At 40.3% G+C, this 18,135-nt stretch overlaps 1 protein-coding gene across 1 annotated transcript in view; it reads left to right on the top strand.

Moving 5' to 3' along the window:
• LOC136876547 (phosrestin-2) overlaps positions 1–18,135 on the top strand; it is a 230,598-nt gene that overhangs the window by 34,135 nt on the left and 178,328 nt on the right. The window lies entirely within an intron of this gene.

Raw genomic sequence — 18,135 nt, 5'->3', positions numbered from 1 at the left:
GTGGTGCGTACATAGCTATGTCTGCCCTCAACGGGCTGAAACTTGGTTTCTTCCGTAACTTTAGTCTATTGATAAATAGTTGTTCTCTTTAATCTACATACTATAGACGAGGTGCGTACATAGCTATGTCTACCCTCAACAGGCTGAAACTTGGTTTCTTCCGTAACTTTAAGCTAATCATAAATAGTTGTTCTCTTTATTCTACATACTATAGACGAGGTGCGTACATAGCTATGTCCGTCCTCAACAGGCTAAACTTGGTTTCTTCCGTAACTTTAGTCTATTGATAAATAGTTGTTCTCTTTAATCTACATACTATAGACGTAGTATAATTTCAAACACGCACACGTAGCTATGTCTGTCCTCAACAGGTTGAAACTTGGTTTCTTCCGAACATCGTAACTTTAGTCGTTCTCTTCAATCCTCATGCTATAGGCCTAACTCACAGCCATGTCCAACCTCTATAGGTTGAACATCGCAACTTTAGGCTAATCTCTATTGGTTGTTCTCTTTTCAGAACTTGTTGCATACGCTGTTCACCTAAACACTTTATTCGAAGAAAGAGAAGACACTATGTTCCCATGCGAGCTGTGTAAGGCAATGTTCACAAGACGTGACAGCCTTACACGCCATGTAAAAACAAAACATCATCAGCTATCTGCTTGCGACTATAACCCTACTATGTTCCCCTGCGAACAGTGTAAGACAACGTTCGCAAGACGGGATAACCTCGCACGTCATATAAAAGCAAAACACCCTAGCATAACATCTGCTTTATGTGATGTTTGCGGGCTGTACTTCGCTAATGTAGAGCAATACCAGGCTCACTTAGCAGAGGTACATCAAATATCTACTCACCCTCAGGTAGTAGTAGGGAAAAAGCGTGCAGCTACTGATGTAGCTGTAGAAAGTACTAGTAGTAAAAAACCTAGGAAAAATGAACTTCAAACTATTCACTGCGAGCACTGTAACACTGATGTACCATCTTCGCATTTTCAGGGACACTTACGGAGTAATGCGCATAAAAATAATGCGTGTAGAAGTGGTAGTAACGCAAACATCGAGGAAATTAATACAGCATTTAAAAGTAGGATTGCTAGTTACCAAATTCGCACCAGTCAAAAGTTTCAGAGCACTTCAAACTTTCTAAATTGCGTTCAACCGGATGTACAACAGCTTCTTGCTAAATCTTTGTCCAATCATAGTTTATTTAAAGTTAATTTTGAACTTTTCGCCTTGTACATTAAAAGCACGGATGAATCCGAAATAACGGACATTAAATCATTTAATACGAAGAATTTTGTCATAAGTGAGTCGACTAATTTTGGTGATGTACTTAGGGATGTCTCTAACATTATTTCAACTAAGAGCGAGGAATTTCAGGAAAAGGAATCAGGGTGGGCTTTAGTTGAGATAATGTATCTAGAAGTTAACATCAATAAGTACAATCCCATGCGAGGTTCATCGTACATCGAGCTGCCGGCATGGATTCAGCGAAAAGAAGCTGTTGTAAACATCCAAAACAATGACGAAGCATGTTTCGCATGGGCGGTGATGTCGGCTTTAAATCCTGCGAAATCAGACGTAGCTAAGAGAACATCATCCTATCCACACTATTCAACGCAGCTAAATTTCGATAGTATAGAATTTCCCGTACAGTTAAAGGATATTAAGCGCTTTGAGGAACTAAATAACATTAGTATCAATGTGTATGGTGTAGAGAAAAAGTCTGTAGTAGGTCCTCTGTATTATACATGTCATAAGAAGAGTACTCACGTTAATTTACTCTATATTGAAAACAGTGAGAATAGCCACTTTTGCTGGATTAAAAATCTGAGTAGACTTGTTGGCAGTCAGTTGTCAAAACGTAATGGTAAAAAGTGGCTATGTGATGGATGCTTGCAGTATTTTAAAACCGAAGATCAGTTAACGAAGCATTCCAAGAATGACTGCAATCATGTACGTACGGAGATACCTACTACAGGCAATAATGTTTTAAAATTTACAAATTTTCATAAGCAGATGTGGGTACCGTTCGCGATTTATGCAGACTTTGAAGCCATCCTCACGCCATGCAACACATGCTCACCTAATCCTGACAACTCTTTCACTAATACTACGCACATGCATGTCCCGTATAGCTTCGCGTATTACATCAAGTGTAGTTACGATAGTACGCTTAACAAGTTAGAGCTGTATCGAGGACATGATGCTGCTAAAGTATTTTTAGAAAGACTTGAAAGTGATGCAGTTCGTCTCGGTCGTATTCTGAATAGTAATATTCCTATGAAGCCACTCACCGACATTCAGTTAAATGATCATGAACGTGCTACAAAGTGTAGCATTTGTGATGGGGAATTTTCCGAAAATGACCCTAAAGTTTTTGATCATGATCATTTAACTGGTTTCTACAGATGTGCCGCTCATTATAGCTGTAATCTTAAGTATAGAGTTCCTAAATTTATCCCTGTAATTTTTCATAACTTATCTGGTTACGACTCTCATTTCATCATTTCACAATTTGGAGCTTCGGATGAAAAAGTAGATATAATCCCTCAGAATAAAGAGCGGTACATTGCGTTTGCAAAGTCTGTAAAAGTAGATGCTGAGCATTCTATAAAACTGAGATTCCTTGACTCGTTTCGCTTTATGGCGAGTAGCCTCGATAAACTTTCTAGTCATTTACAGCCTGAACAATTTACAGAAATTCGACGCGTTTTCCCTGAAGAAACGCAGTTTAATTTACTTCGGCGTAAGGGTGTTTTTTGTTACGAATATCTCGACTGCTTAGACCGCCTCGAAGAACGTGCCTTACCATCGAAACAATCCTTTTACAGCTCGCTGAATTCAGCAGATATTAGTGATGATGACTATTTACATGCACAACATATCTGGGAGCAGTTCCACATTCAAACGCTAGGTGAATACTCCGATTTATATTTAAAGACAGATGTACTTTTGTTAGCTGATGTTTTTGAAAATTTTCGCTGTGTTTGCATGAACACCTACAGCCTTGACCCATGTCAGTATTTTACTGCACCTGGGTTAAGTTGGGACGCGATGTTAAAATACACGCGTGTGAATTTGGAGCTGCTAACTGATATTGATATGGTGCACTTTATAAAAGCATCCATTCGAGGCGGTCTGAGTCAGTGCAGCGGCCGGTATTCGAGTGCTAATAATAAGTACATGCCGAGTTTCGATTCCAGTCAGGAATCTCGGTATATCGTTTACCTCGATGCTAATAATCAGTATGGGTGGGCGATGAGTCAGCATCTACCGGTGAGTGGTTTCCGCTGGCTGACGCAGTGAGAAATTGATGCTTTACAGCTACACACCCTAGGTGATGAAGCTGATAAAGGTTATTTCCTCGAAGTTGACTTACAGTATCCTAAAGAGTTACACACTTCTCATAATGACCTACCGTTCTGCCCTGAAAATATGAAGTCCCCGTACATTGCATCAACGACGAAAATGCTCATTGCTAATTTATGCGATAAATCTAAGTATATCATTCATTACCGAAATTTAAAACAGTGTTTGCAGCATGGTTTGAAGTTATCCAAAATTCATCGCGTACTAGAATTTAATCAGTCACCGTGGCTAAAGCCATATATCGATCTGAACAATAATTTAAGAACGAATGCGGTTAACGAGTTTGAAAAAGATTTCTACAAGCTCATGAATAATAGTGTGTTTGGTAAGACTATGGAGAATGTTGACAAACGCGTTGATGTAAAATTGATTACAAACTGGGATAATATTAAGAAAAGGTATGGTGCTAACTATTTAATAAGTAAACCAAATTTCCACAGCTGCACCATCATACATGAGAATTTGGTTATTATACAGATGAATCGTGTCAAGGTTAAGTATGACAAACCTACCTACGTCGGCTTCACAGTACTTGAATTGGCTAAAACACTCATGTATGAATTCCATTACGATTATATGATGAAGAAGTACGCGCATAATGCGCAATTGCTCTACACAGATACCGATTCGTTTATTTATCAAATCAAAACTGATGACTATTACAATGATATAAAGCCTGACTTGGGTAGGTTTGATACGAGTAACTATCCTGCAGATAATCAATATCATCTACCGCTAGTGAACAAAAAGGTTCTAGGTAAAATGAAAGATGAATGTGCTGGGAATATTATCGATTCATTTGTAGGTACTAAATCCAAGTCATATTGCATAAAACTCTTAAATGAATTACAAATAAAGAGATTGAAGGGGGTTAAAAAGAATGTCGTTCAGAATCAGCTAAGTTTTGAAAACTATAACAATTGCATTAAAAGTAATCCACCTGTTTTGCATAAGCAAATGTCTGTCATTAGAAGCAAGAAGCATCAGTTGTACACTCATTTAATTAGTAAGGTGGCCCTTAATAGCGATGATTGTAAACGGTTTGTCATTCCAAATTCTACCAACACGCTAGCCTGGGGGCATAGTAGTATTGATAAGTACTACTTTACATAAACATTATGCTAGAGGTGTGTGTACTTACGTTACGCTGTCTTACATCACAATTCAGGAGAGGAACGCTGGTACGGCAAGTCTAAACTTGTACATTCAAGAATTGCATCGAGAAGTACGCTAGGGTGAAATGATTCGAGATAAAACTTGTACATACAAGATGTAAATAAATAATGTAGAATTGGCATATTCTTTTATTTTAGGTTAGGTATTACCTTCCTCCCACTCCTTATTTGCAAGATAGAGTTTTTGTTTATTACTCATAGAAGAAAGAAGGTGATGAGCAGTTTCGTGAGTATAGTTCGGTAAGTATCTCGAGAGCAGAAATTTTTTTTTTGTCAAAAAGCACATGGCTTTGTAAAGCACGTAGAATTTGCCACCACCGGGGCAGCACTGTTCTCTCTGGATTAAAAGCTTTGTTTCCAAACAAGAGCACGTGGAATTTGCCGCCGAGGGCAGCACTGTTCTCAAAGATGGCGGATGACAGCTGTCAAAAAAAGCACGTGAGTATGTTTTCAAACAAGAGCACGTGGAATTTTTCAATTTGCCGCCACCACATAGAGGGCAGCACTGTTCTCTCTGGATTAAAGATAGCGGATGACAGCTGTCAAAAAAGCACGTGAGTTTGTTTTCAAACAAGAGCACGTGGAATTTGCCGCCACTACATAGAGGGCAGCACGGTGCTCTCTTGATTAAAGATGGCTGCTGTCACGTGGAATTGCCTGCCACCACAGGTATCTAGCTAAAGAGGGCAGCACTGAGGTTTGCGATGCAAGATGGCTGCTGTCAAAAAAAGCATTTTTCAAATTATCCGCCACCACATTTCAAAGGTAAGTAGCTAAAGAGGGCAGCACTGTGCTCAAAGATGGCGGATGACAGCTGCACGTGGCTTTGTTTACCTCGCGCTAGTTAGGTTAAGTTGGTAGCACTAAGGTTTAGACCTGTCAAGATGGCAGCACTGCCGATGACAGGTGACGAAAGAGGGCAGCACGGTGGTCAAAGATGGCGGATGGCAGCTGTCAAAAAGCACGTGGCTGTCAAAAAGCACGTGGCTTTGTTTACCTCTCGCTAGTGAGGTTAAGTTGGTACCACTAAGGTTTAGGTCCGTCAAGATGGCAGTACTGAGGTTAGCGATGCGTTGTTGTCTGTCAAAAAGCACGTGGCTTTGTTTACAAATCTGTCAAAAAGCACGTGGCTGTCAAAAAACACGTGGCTTTGTTTACCTCATGCTAGTTAGGTTAAGTTGGCACTACTGAGGTTTAGGCCCGTCAAGATGGCAGTACTGAGGTTAGCGATGCGTTGTTGTCTGTCAAAAAGCACGTGGCTTTGTTTACAAATCTGTCAAAAAGCACGTGGTTGTCAAAAAACACGTGGCTTTGTTTATCTCGAGCTAGTTAGGTTAAGTTGGCACTACTGAGGTTTAGGCCCGTCAAGATGGCAGTACTGAGGTTAGCGATGCGTTGTTGTCTGTCAAAAAGCACGTGGCTTTGTTTACAAATCTGTCAAAAAGCACGTGGTTGTCAAAAAACACGTGGCTTTGCTTATCTCGAGCTAGTTAGGTTAAGTTGGCACTACTGAGGTTTAGGCCCGTCAAGATGGCAGTACTGAGGTTAGCGATGCGTTGTTGTCGATGACAGCTGTCAAAAAGCACGTGGCTTTGTTTACAAATTCAAATTTCACGCTAGTTAGGTTAAGTTGGCAGTACTGTCGCGCTAGTTAGGTTAAGTTGGCAGTACTGGAAGAGGCCACTGGCTGAGGTGGAGGTGGCCACTGGGAGCCGGAGGTGGCGGTGGCCGCCGAACTCTCCCATTATACTACTGATATACGACTTTTCTCTTGCTGTTGTATTCTTTGCTGGTTGTTCTTCTAATATAATTCATTAACCATCCCTTCGTTTGAGCTGCCTGGCTGAGGCAGTAAAGGCGCGCTCTGTTTGCACGGAAAAACGTGGGTTCTATTCCCCGTCAGGATGTTGAAATATCTGAGAAGAGATGTATTCACTGCCGGAGATGAATATGACCGAGACGTTTACTCACCCTACACCAAAAATAAGTATCTGGTTAATTTACTCGTGGCGGCAAAGGTGGCGGGGCTTGGTACTAACCACTCTACCCCATCAAGTGCCGAGGTTAAGAATAGTGAAAGCCTTTACCTTCCACCTATCCAATAGTTCATCTAAGAGTACAAAGATGACTTTACTTTGTTTTTGCATCCCTCTATTTCCCTTTCTGTTAACTTTTCGTTTCTTATTGCCATGGTTTATTCACTTCACAGAATTCCGCTATTTTCCCCTCACTGTTGCATTCTATGCTTGTTGTTCATCTTACACACCTTTCACTTACTGGACCACTTTTGTAGACATCTTTCTGTCATCCCGTGTTAATTTATTTTTTCCAAAATTATTCCATTCCATTCCATGGTTCATGTTTGTGGGTTACTGTAGTCACGTCCTAGTTGTTCGTGAACCATGGGCAACGGCTGAGTGGCCTAGTAAGTGGTCCTGAGAGTCGGGATACCAGTTGCTATGGAATGGGAGTGGGCATCTCGGACATATTCTGAGTCGTCTCCTTGTGCTCAGGCGACTAGGACTATACAATTCACCGGTGCTCCATAACCCGTTAGAGGAGAGATCCTCACTTGGACTATGTGCAAGTAGGGTAGCATCCTGCTTCATGAATTTACCGAGCTCAGAACACTTTAAGCAAGCCTCGGACCTATGGGAGTAATGGAGTCCCACTCCCATTTGACAGGCGAGGGACTCCTTGGAAACAACTTGGCGAACGAAATGGAATTCGATGGGGAGCTATCAATATTAATGGGGCTTATGGAAGAAAGAAGGTAGAACTGGCTGTGTCAGCAAAGAGGATGCATCTGGATGTGCTAGGAGTAAGTGATATTCGGGTAAGGGGAGATAATCAGGAAGAGATAGGAGATTATAAAGTGTACTTGATGGGTGTTAGAAAGGGAAGGGCAGAGTCCGGGGTAGGGCTCTTTATCAGGAATACCATTGCACGCAACATAGTTTCTGTTAGGCACGTAAATGAGCGAATGATGTGGGTATATTTGTCAGTGGGAGGAATTAGGACAAGAATTGTGTCCGTGTATTCACCATGTGAGGGTGCAGATGAGGATGAAGTTGACAAGTTTTATGAAGCATTGAGTGACATCGTGGTCAGGGTCAACAGCAAGGATAGAATAGTGCTAATGGGCGATTTCAATGCCAGAGTAGGGAATAGAACTGAAGGATACGAAAGGGTGATTGGTAAATGTGGGAAAGATATGGAAGCTAATGGGAATGGGAAGCGTTTGCTGGACTTATGTGCTTGTATGAGTTTAGCTGTTACGAATACATTCTTCAAGCATAAGGCTATTCACCGCTGCACATGGGAGGCAAGGGGTACCAGATCCATAATAGACTATATCTTAACAGACTTTGAATTCAGGAAATCTGTTAGGAATTACGAGTTTTTCGCGGATTTTTCGATGATACAGACCACTATCTGATCTGTAGTGAATTAAGTACCTCTAGGCCTAGGGTACAGAAAGTGAAATCTGTCTGCAAACGAATAAGGGTAGAAAATCTCCAGGACGAGGAAATTAGACAGAAGTACATGGATATGATTAGTGAGAAGTTTCGAACAGTAGACAGTAAGCAGGTTCAGGATATAGAATGTGAATGGGTGGCATACAGGGATGCTGTAGTAGAAACAGCAAGGGAATGCCTAGGAACAACTGTGTGTAAAGATGGGAAAAGGCGAACATCTTGGTGGAATGATGAAGTGAGAGCAGCCTGTAAACGTAAAAAGAAGGCTTATCAGAAATGGCTCCAAACAAGGGCCGAGGCAGACAGGGATTTGTACATAGATGAAAGAAACAGAGCGAAACAAATAGTTGTTGAATCCAAAAAGAAGTCATGGGAAGATTTTGGTAATAACCTGGAAAGGCTAGGTCAAGCAGCAGGGAAACCTTTCTGGACAGTAATAAAGAATCTTAGGAAGGGAGGGAAAAATGAAATGAACAGTGTTTTGAGTAATTCAGGTGAACTCACAATAGATCCCAGGGAATCACTGGAGAGGTGGAGGGAATATTTCGAACATCTTCTCAATGTAAAAGGAAATCATCATGGTGGTGTTGCAAACAGCCAAGCTCATGGGGAGGAGGAAAATGATGTTCGTGAAATAATGCTTGAGGAAGTGGAAAGGATAGTAAATAAACTCCATTGTCATAAGGCAGCAGGAATAGATGAAATTAGACCTGAAACGGTGAAGTATAGTGGGAAGGCAGGGATGAAATGGCTTCATAGAGTAGTAAAATTAGCATGGAGTGTTGGTAAGGTACCTTCAGATTGGACAAAAGCAGTAATTGCACCTATCTATAAGCAAGGGAACAGGAAGGATTGCAACAACTATCGAGGTATCTCATTGATTAGTATACCAGGCAAAGTATTCACTGGCATCTTGGAAGGGAGGATGCGATCAGTCGTTGAGAGGAAGTGTGGTTTCAGACCACAGAGAAGCTGTCAGGATCAGATTTTCTGTATGCACCAGGTAATTGAAAAATGCTACGAAAGGAATAGGCAGTTGTGTTTATGTTTCGTAGTTCTAGAGAAAGCATATGACAGGGTACCGAGGGAAAAGATGTTTGCCATACTGGGGGACTATGGAATTAAAGGTAGATTATTAAAATCAATCAAAGGCATTTATATTGACAATTGGGCTTCAGTAAGAATTGATGGTAGAATGATTTCTTGGTTCAGGGTACGTACAGGAGTTAGACAACGCTGTAATCTTTCACCTTTGCTGTTCGTAGTTTATATGGATCATCTCCTGAAAGGTATAAAATGGCAGGGAGGGATTCAGTTAGGTGGAAATGTAGTAAGCAGTTTGGCCTAAGCTGACGACTTGGTCTTAATGGAAGATTGCCCCGAAAGCCTGCAGTCTAATATCTTGGAACTTGAAAATAGGTGCAATGAGTATGGTATGAAAATTAGCCTCTCGAAGACTAAATTGATGTCAGTTGGTAAGAAATTCAACATAATTGAATGTCAGACTGGTGATACAAAGCTAGAACAGGTCGATAATTTCAAGTATTTAGGTTGTGTGTTCTTCCAGGATGGTAATACAGTAAGTGAGATTGAATCAAGGTGTAGTAAAGCTAATGCAGTGTGCTCGCAGTTGCGATCAGCAGTATTCTGTAAGAAGGAAGTCAGCTCCCAGACGAAACTATCTTTACATCGGGCTGTTTTCAGACGAACTTTGCTTTACGGGAGCGAAAGCTGGGTGGAATCAGGATATCTTATTCATAAGTTAGAAGTAACAGACATGAAAGTAGCAAGAATGATTGTTGGTACAAACAGGTGGGAACAATGGCAGGAAGGTACTCGGAATGAGGAGATAAAGACTAATTTAGGATTGAATTCGATGGATGAAGCTGTACGCATAAACCGGCTTCGATGGTGGGATCATGTGAGGCGAATGGAGGAGGATAGGTTACCTAGGAGAATAATGGACTCTGTTATGGAGGGTAAGAGAAGTAGAGGGAGACCAAGACGACGATGGTTAGACTCGGTTTCTAACGACTTAAAGATAAGAGGTATAGAACTAAATGAGGCCACAACACTAGTTGCAAATCAAGGATTGTGGCGACGTTTAGTAAATTCTCAGAGGCTTGCAGACTGAACGCTGAAAGGCATAACAGTCTATAATGATAATGTATGTATGTATGTATGTATGTATGTATGTATGTATGTATGTATGTATGTATGTATGTATGTATGTATGTATGTATGTATGTATGTATGTATGTATGTATGTATTCCATTCCTATGTCAACTGGTAGTTCCCTCACACCATCCTCCTTGTAACCCTCATTTTAATGTTTCATTTGGCACTGTTTCTACATAGTAAATCACTTCGTGTATCCGTTTTAGCCTCATAAAACACAAAAATCTGGCAGATATGAATTCTGTGAAGAAGTGCACTGTATCCCTAGCGATTGATCCAGTAAACGTGCAGACTGACAGGAAGAGAAACATCGGCGTTGTTGTTGATCCAAAATTAGGGTTCGAGAGCAACAGTCACAGGCCAAAGAAGTTGATTCTGAAAAGAAGAGACACTGCGAATCCTGTTTTAAGTACCTTGATGAAAAGTATCACATATCCGCCAGTTGCTGGGTGCGCGAGAATTTATTTTCAGTTAATTTCATCCTTCGTTTTGTCCTGCTCCCTGGCTAAATGGTTAGCGTGCTGGCCTTTGATCACAGGGGTACCGGGTTCGATTTCTGGTCAGGTGCGGAATTTTAACCATCGTTGGTTAATTTTACTGGCACGGGGGCTGGGTGTGTGTGATGTCTTCATCATCATTTCGACGTCATGATGACGCGCAGGTCGCCTACCGAAGTCAAACCAAGAGACCTGCACCTGGTGAGCCGAACCCGTCGTGGGATTTTCCGTCACTAAATGCCATACGCAATTTCATTTCCTTCGTTTTAGTATTTCTCTTCCATTCCTCAAAAGCTATTTGTTTAGATGTTTTACGTGTTTCATTGTCAATGGTAAATCAACATTTATACGGTATATGTAAAAGTAAATAAATTTCCCTAATCGGGGATGGCTTTACAACGCGGAAATTTCAAAAATCAAAGATATATAAGCTCATTTTATCCTAAGATAAATAGTGTGAAAAATATTATCTACTTGATGCTGTTACCGCACGGTACCCCTAGTTCTAGGGCAGCTATCCCCCGTGGATTTCCCCTCTCTCCCTCTCAGCGTGAAGATCAATAATCCGTTGCTCATAAGTAGAGTCCGGACTTCATGCATTAGTAGGTTAGAATGCAAAGTTACTGTAGCGAGCAGCAAGTATAGTCTACCTTCACAACTATTATGCTATCGGGTTTGCATATACAGTAGGGGTACGGCTCATCAAAAACTCTTTAACCCTCAAACACACGCGTATGGGGTGGAATCCACCCCAGGTCATTTTATTTCCCAGCGAAATGTACAAATAACTTTTCTGTGCTCTCCCCACTCTTGTACTTTTCTGGCTGGATCCCCGCAGAAGGAGTCATTCTTACATAATCTATCTTAAAATCTCCAATTAATACAGTAATTCACGTTTTACAATACTATGATAGGTGGGACAGAAAGCACCCCCACGCGTGTGTCTGTGTCCTAAGATCTGGCGCGTGTGCTTGAGGGTGAATGTATGTTACTCTTACTACATTATGGAAGAGCGGGTGGCCGACACTTTCTACTAACCAAATTAGTTTGCAATCTAACCTGTTATTGCATAAAAATCTGGGCTTTACTCATAAGCCTCTAATACAACCTTTACAAACATAGCTCCGTTCGATTATAAGTACACGTCACAAATATAATAAAATTGGAAGTCCAATCGAGTCGACTGGAATCAACATTGCTAAATATAGTCCCTGAGCGCGGCTTACTATGTACGTACGTGAACAGTTCTGAATGAACCACGCTGTACGAGAGGTGAGAAGAGCGATATTGCCCTTATCTCATTTAGTGTAGGTCATGGTTACAACATAATAAACACTGATATCACTCTGCACATTCAAAGCCGTTTAAAACCAGCATTATCTCGATACCATGGTAACCTCTTGTTCACGATGTGGACTCGGAATATGCATCAACAGTTCTAAAACAAAATATGTCTAGTGGGAGTGAACTGATAGTAGAATGGACACAAAATAGGTTTGCCCGCAGTAAATTTCAATCACACCGATATGGGAGATTTAATTCAATTTTGACACCCAGCACGTGATAGCGACATTACCCGTGTTACATAATTTTGTTAGAAGCTTAACTGTCATCGGCTGATCAGTTACGTATCCCTTATTTTGAAATTACAGTGTCATAATAAATTCATCACTTTTCGATAGATATTACTGAACTATAATATATTGGTGAGTGGTTGTATTGAGGGAATAATTATGTATTGTAATCAATCACAAACACAGCGTTATCGACAGTTGTTAATTGTTGAGGCGAAAATATTTCTAGCTCGTTACCAATATCGGATGTTCCTCCTAACCTCAAATTTATGAAAAAGAATGGAGATCCATCCGGAGATGGGAATTTTAAATTGTGAAGTGGATAATATTGAAAATGTGAACCAAAATGACCAAAGAACCTGACAAAAAGCTATATTTTCGTGCTAGAAGTCACTCCAAACTTTGAGACAGACGGTAGTATGAGCGGCCATTTTGAAGATCCTACGGAGAAATTTAAATCACATCCCTTTAACTGGACACACCCCCTCCAGCGTTAATGTGTTTCAATAGTAATTCTAGAATTAAACATACTCCAAAAAGAAGTGTTTTAACCTAGCTTTAAATATTGCTCAAATGTACAATTCTGTGGTTCATAATTTGTTGCATCCATACTTAAAATGCTTGAAATCATTCAGAAATATTTATTTATTCAACACAACACGATTCAACTCTTTCTAATAGCAGTGCCACTTATTAACTGAAATCTTTTAAATATTGAAGTGTTTAATTAATAATAAGCGTAGGTTAAAAACATGTTCCCAACCATGAATCAAAAGCAAAAATAGTTCACCTGCAACATATTGAAAAAATTCCTCCTGTTTAGAAATCCATGCCTCTGAAATAAATTGCTCAGTTTAAGTCAAATGTTGAATATTTCTTGATTTAAACTATACTGAATGTCTCGTCGAATTAGATACAAATCAAAATAAAATTTTAAAAATATAGAAAACTGAGTTCCCCTTAATAGCGTATTTCTTGAAATTTCTGAACGTCCTTTAAAAACTCCTTAAACACTACTTCATATACGCTTCCATTCGACTTTATTACTTGGCACAAAATTAATCGATATGAAGATACTGACACTACTACTCCGAATGCTAATAATAATAATAATAATAATAATAATAATAATAATAATAATAATAATAATAATAATAATAATAATAATAATAATAATAATAATAATTATAACAATAACAATAATAATACCCGTGTGGGGATTCACCAGTTACCTCCATCGGGCGCGTGCCATTGGAATTGGGGAAGTTCGCTGGTTCTGCCGCCAGCAGAGTCAGAGGGTAGTGGGAAAGAAAATACCACCGTGAAAAAAGAACTGGTCCCTTGCCAGGGTTACGGCGAAGACTGGCAAATGACCAGAAGCCAGAAAACATCTTGAGGTAGCCTCCAGGTCTAACAACCCTAGATGTAAAAGGATGGGTACCCATCCAAAACAAAGTCAAGTCAAGAAGCCTGATGGCACAACATTTCAAGAAACATACCGCAGGGGGTAAATCTTCGGATAAATCCCTCGTCATGAACGCCACGGCGCACCAGTCTTGTTCATATTCTGGGGGAGAGTCGACATCATGCAAGAGGCGAGTCGGAGCGTCTTGGTGTATCCCGAAGAGTAAAAAACTCAGGCCAAAATCCAAAATCTTTCTAGCAACTTTCAATACAAAAATTCACTTACACAAACTGGCAAGCTGAAAACGCTCACAAAAGCTCTTCACGAAATTCAGATATCCATAATGGCCCTACAAGAAACAAGGTACCCGGATGAAGAGATTTTTGAATCTGAAGGCTACAGTATTTTCAAGAGCAAAGCGCAAAAAGGAATGCTCAATGGAGCTGTGATGCTTTGAACCGCGTTTCCTGTTAGAACCAAGATCCTTAAATCGGTTGTAAATTTCGAACCAGTGAATGACAGATTTTCTATACTAACAATTAAATACGCGAATAAAACCTACGCCCTAGTTAACGCACATGCTCCGACAAACGATAAGAACAAGTCTGATCCAGACGAAGTTGATAATTTCCTGGACCTACTGGATGAAAAATTAAACAAAATTCCCAAACACCATGTCAAGTTTCTTTTGGGTGACTTCAGTGCCCAACTAGGTCTTGAACAGAAGTACAAGAAAGTTATAGGAAATTACCCTGCTCACAAAATAACCAATCCCAATGGAAAAAGACTGGTGTCCATTTGCGAAAATCACAACCTTCAGGTCATGTCAACCCAATTTCGCCATCAACCCAGAAAGCAAATGACTTGGCGTTCTCCCGTCCAAACTTTCGGAGAGTTCCAAATAGATCATGTGGCAATATCCAAGAGAAACAGCCCTGAGATTATGAATGTCAAAGTAAAGAAAGGCATCAATATGGCCTCAGATCACTGTATGTCTCTGATCAAATTCAAACCAATTCCTGCAAACTCAAGGAAGATAACCAAACAGATCACACGCTTCAACAACGATACACTTCGGCAAAGAGTCGAGGAGTTCCAGGAGAAGGCTAGACCAAATGACTGTGACTTTAACAACACCAAAAGTCTTCTCCTTGAGGCCGCCAAAGACGTTGCAGAATGTCAAGAGGAGCATGCCTGGTGGAATGGTACCTGCGAATCAGTCCTCAAAGAAAGACCCAATGCGTGGAAACAGTACTACTCTACGAAATCAGAAACTGATTGGGAATCCTTCAAAACCCATCGTGCCCAAGCAGCTAAGGTGTTCAGAACTGAGAAACGTAAATACGAAACATATCTCATTGATAAGATAGAACAAAACTTTAGGAAGAATGGAAGCAGAGAGTATTACAGAGCCTTCCAACGCAAGGTCACTGGCTATAAACCACCATCTATATACCTTGAGCGAAAGGACGGCACACTGGCGACGTCAGATGAAGAAAATTGTAGCATTCTGGCAGACTACTTAAAGAATTCACTAAATTGCTCTAAACAACAAAGCCCCATTGAGACCAAAGAACCCTTACTCAGGTACCCAGATTCCAGACCACCCGACAAAGAAGAAATCAAGCGCCACATTGCCCGTCTCAAAAATAACAAAGCGCCGGGGTAAGACTCAGTAGTAGCAGAACTTTGGAAATATGCCCCAGAGGAATCACTTGATATCTTGCAAAAGAAAATAGAAGAAATTTTGAGCAAGGAGACCCTACCCGGAGATTGGAAAATAGCTTTGATCCATCCATTACACAAGAAAGGCAGCATGGAGAACATCAACCACTACAGAGGAATATCTTTGCTGCCCGTGACTTACAAAATTCTATCCCTTGCCATCCTGGAGCGTTTGGAAGCACAAGTCGAACATCAAAACCAAGGAGGGTTCAGAAAAAGTCGTTCGACAGCCGAACAGATCCAAAATCTCAAAACGATCATCAGATATTGTACACTAAGTTCCAAGCAGTATGTGTCTGTCTTTGTGGACTTCAGGAAAGCGTACGACTCCATTGACCGGAAAGTCCTGCTAAACATCTTAAATGAAGTTGGAGTTGATTTGAAACTGTTGGCATTAATTAGAGCCGCCCTGACCGATACAAAATCCAAGATGAAGTTCCACAGATGTCTCTCGCATTCCTTTGACATCAAAACAGGAGTCCGACAAGGTGATGGGCTATCCCCGATACCCTTCATCTGCGTTCTGGGAAAGATCATCAGAACCTGGCGGGCGAGATTACAGGAAACCAACTACAGTCCACTAAGAATAGGAACTAAATCCAAGGGGATCAAAACAGACTGCTTAGCATTTGCCGATGATATTGCCGTTCTCTCAAACGACGTAGAAACCGCTAGAGCTCAAGTTGAAATGTTAAAGATTGCCGAACAAACTGGTCTGCAGATACCGTTTGAGAAAACAGAAGTAATGACTAACATCAATGATGCCCCACCAAAACTCCATACAAAATACGGGAACATTACCCGAGTAGACAAATTCAAATACCTGGGTGAGATCATCATGAAAAATGGACTGGACAAAGAAGCACTTCAGGAGCGAGTACGCAAACTGGAATTAGCCTACCAAACATCCGCGCAATCTACAACAAAAATGCCTTTCCCAAAACATCAAGACACTTCACTATGAAACAGTTCTGAAGCCAGTAGTTCTATATGCAGCTGAAACCCTGTCTCTGAATGCCAACAAAGGACTCCTTGAAGAAATGGAGAAAAAATAGCGCAAAATTTTGAGAGGAATCTTGGGATCAAAGTACAGAAATGGAATCCATCAAAAGAGATCCAACGAAGAAGTCTACAGCAAAATAGAGAAAATTACTGACACAATCCGAAAAAGGCGGGCAGGATTTTACGGTCATCTGACAAGAATGGACGGAAGAATGTTAACTAAAGATATCTTTCACTTTTTATTCAAATCCCAAAGCCACAATTTCCTGGTTTAGAAATACCAAAGAAGACCTCCAAATGCTACATATCTCAGCAGAAGATTGCTTCCGCAAGAGAATATTGACGAACTGGCTAAACCGAGACGAGCAACCGAAGAGAAGACACGGTGGGCCTTGGACAGAGGAGCGTAAGAAGGCCAACTCACAAAGAATGAGGGAAATTTGGGCTCTAAAAAAGGCCAAGTTCGGTGTCAAATGCAAGAAGTCTTAACGTGGTCCTTGATGGCCCCAGCGAATAATAATAATAATAATAATAATAATAATAATAATAATAATAATAATAATAATAATAATAATAATAATAATAATAATAATAATATACGGAAGATGAACGAGACAAGTGGAAAGGTGTCCGAGTTTCAAAAATGGGTGTAGACGCTATTTAGAAACCATGACGGCAGACTTTCTGTGGGTAAAATGCGTCGCAAGTTTCTTGGGTTGGTGTTATAAGTGAATGTGCAGAGTTAAGGTTGTGAGAAATATTTTCCTTTCTGAACATTTTCAAACATTTTGAAATCATTCCAATTTCCATTCACCCGGTTCCACTTTGTGGATGTTTCCGGACTTTTTTCTACGCATACGCCACCGGTAACAGTAAATTAAGAATCATAATATTAAGATAAATTTGGAATTCAAAAGGAAACATTTGGGGCAAATATTCACATGTAGGAAGAGATGAAATGGAATGATTTATCAAGGGAAGTTTTTGGTTAATTTCCAACACCTTTGAAATTATTTAAGAAAAGACTAGTTAAATAACTGAGAGGGAATATGTCTCCTGCGTGACAGTCCTATATGCAGATCAATGATGATTGGTGATTGACACACAGTTGTAGCTCACACACTCGGCTGCCACGTTTTACTTACCATGTACCGTACACAGACCTTCTTACACTCAACCTCGGACATGTTGATCTTGTTTGATTCCCCTTGACTCATTCTTTCTACTTACTTTCATTAGTAATATGACTGTGCCTTCTTTAATTTAGGATATTGAGACATTTGGGATATTTTCACAGAATTCTCGAAGATTTAATAATTTTTCACGAACCTAGTCAAGTGGTCTCATAAACTCACACAAATAAAACGAAATATTCAACAGGGCGCGTGCTATCACATTGCGGTCCCAAGTTGTACTAATTTTTCCTCATGTTCCGAGCTCCAGTTTCACCACAAAATGGTTCATGCACGCACTGCTCACCATTGCGTTACCTGACCTTGAAAGACTTCTTTTCATGCCAGTTATTATATTTTTGCTTGCCTTCATAGTTTTAAAATTGTTGGAGGAAGTCTGGTATATATATGTATTTTTACTGTAGGATCCAGTACTGAAATGAAATGATAGACGTACTACATCATAAGTCAAAAAGGGTGTTTTTATACCAATAGTTATTGGACGTCAAGTTTGAAATCGAGCTGGGAGAAGATCAGTTTTGTTTCTGAAGA

This window comes from Anabrus simplex, chromosome 1 (genome assembly GCF_040414725.1).
Source record: "Anabrus simplex isolate iqAnaSimp1 chromosome 1, ASM4041472v1, whole genome shotgun sequence".
In the NCBI taxonomy this organism is placed as follows: domain Eukaryota; kingdom Metazoa; phylum Arthropoda; class Insecta; order Orthoptera; family Tettigoniidae; genus Anabrus; species Anabrus simplex.
This window is presented reverse-complemented; position numbering and strand designations above follow the sequence as displayed.